The sequence below is a fragment of the Octopus sinensis genome, linkage group LG3 (genome assembly GCF_006345805.1).
Source record: "Octopus sinensis linkage group LG3, ASM634580v1, whole genome shotgun sequence".
NCBI classification, from domain to species: Eukaryota; Metazoa; Mollusca; class Cephalopoda; order Octopoda; family Octopodidae; genus Octopus; species Octopus sinensis.
Genome location: NC_042999.1, coordinates 30,628,585 through 30,631,084, shown reverse-complemented (window position 1 = coordinate 30,631,084; position 2,500 = coordinate 30,628,585).

Below are 2,500 nucleotides of genomic sequence, written 5' to 3'. Positions count from 1 at the left end.
TATAAAATCATTGCTAATTAGAATTACAATTTTGTATACTAGCAGGTGTGAAAACATCAATTATATTAAATACGTTAACACCATATTGTCATCTTTCTGTTGCATGCAAACTATATTGCCAGAGAAGTTGGCACACGATTATGAAAGCCGCAATTATCTTCGAATACTGGAAAATTACTAATACAAATTCTTTTTTCAATTCTATTGTTATGTACATTCAGTGTTTTCTTCATATACGAGTTGCCCCGAGTGTTTTCATTGAAATTGTGTAGTAACTATGTGGAAGCGCCGTTGTGGCTGTGTGGTAACAAGCTCCCTGCACAACCATACGCATCCGGGTTCAGACCCATTGCGAAGCAGCTTGGGCAGGTGTCTCCTACTATAACCAGGGGCCGACCAAAGCCTTGTGAGCGGATTCGGTACCTGGAACAGAAAGAAAAAAAGCTTATATATATATATATATATATATATTTAATATATATATATATATAATATTATATATATATATATATATATATATATATATATATATATATATATATATATATATATATATATAATATATATGTGTTGTGTGTGTGTGTGTGTGTGTCTGTGTCTGTGTCTGCGCATGTGCGTGTCTGTGTTTGTTCCCCCGCCATCATTGACAATCATTGTTGACGTGTTTATGTTCTTTAAACTTAACGGTTTGGAATAACACCCGATAGAATAAGTCTTGGCGTCGATTTCTTCGACAAAGTCGGTGCTCCAATCGTTTATATATATATAATTTACCTAGAATTCATAAGACAAATAAGAGAATGATGAGGATAACCAATCGATAAATAACAGCCTGTAAACATTCATTTTAAACTAATAATTAATTACAATCATATGTATAAATAATCAAATTAAAAAATGAAGTAAACAAATAAACAAGTAGATAAAGAGATAAATAAAAATAAAGAAATGTATAATGAAAAAGAATGAAAAATACTAAACTCTAACGGCTGTTTCTACTATGGGGATGCCCAATTTGCCAAGATTACCTCGTCATACCAGTAATACACAGGGATGGTATAAAATGTTAAACATACATTGCACAGGGGTTGGACAATGATTGCGCCCCAAAGCGTCGTCAGAGAGACCATAATGTTAGGAATGTAACATGTGAGGAAGTAAGGTAAAATAATAAAGTAAAATAACATAAAAGAATTAAGGAATGGTAAACACGTCAAAATTCCAAGGTGATATCCATAAGTAATGGGATTACAGCGTATGGTAAAAAAATGTCATTTCCAGGAGTAATTTCCACAGGATATGAGAGATACATCCTCTTTCAACTGTTCTGGGGTAAAAATCCCTCAGAAAAATTTATATAAGATGCATCTCTCAAGGCAGTGAGCTGGCAGAATCGTTAGCACGCCGGGCAAAATGCTTAGTGGTATTTCGTCTGCTGCTACGTTCTGAGGTCGACTTTGCCTTTCATTTTTTCGGGGTCGATTAAATAAGTACCAGTTACGCACTGGGGTCGATATAATCGACTTAATCCGTTTGTCTGGCATTGATTATCCTCTCTGTGTTTAGCCCCTTGTGGTTAGTAAAAAATAGGCATGTCGTCTGCCGCTACGTTCAGACTTCAAAATCTGCCGAGGTCGACTTGCCTGTCATTATTTTGTGGTCGATAAATTAAATACCATTTGCATACTGGAGTCGATCTTATCGACTGGCCTCCTCTTCATAAATATCGGGCCTTGTTCCTAGAGTGCAAACGAATATAATTAGCGACATAAACTATAACACTTGATGACCTGCAGATTTAAACGAGCGGATTAGCTGTGCAGCACACACACTTCTTTGTAAAGAGTATGGTGAACAGCTAATTATTTATTTTGTATAAACTACTTTACAAGGGTCATTAACTGAACAAGCTATGTTACAACGCATCGCTGTAGTTCTCCTTGCGAACTGTATATATATATATATATATATATATATATCTATATATATAATATATATATATTATATTATATATATATATATATATATATATATATTTAAATATTATTTTTTAGGGAATAAAAATTCCGGCATAGCAGAGATTCAAATTATTCTCAATGAAGAAATATATTTTAATTTAGAGATAGTAGATCCCTACATCTCACCATAGAAAAATAATTATTTATGTTTTTTTTAAATACCTACTGTTTTATTACTTTGCAATGCGTGTTTCATGAGGTACATCCTCGGTTTCCTAAACCACTCCGTGTTTTCCGGGAACCCTTCTTAACATGCCACCCCAATCATCAGGCCCTTATATCACTATATCAACGTTCAATACAATAAACTATATTTTAATGTTTTAAAGCCCTTTAGTAAGTGTAAAATAAGTATTTTTAAATTCGTTTTGCTGTACCCTGCAGTACAAGCCATAATTCAGATAAAAATTGTAATAAAATTTACACAAATAAAGTAAGGAATAAAAAAGTTAAAAAAATATACAAACATTTTACAAAAACTA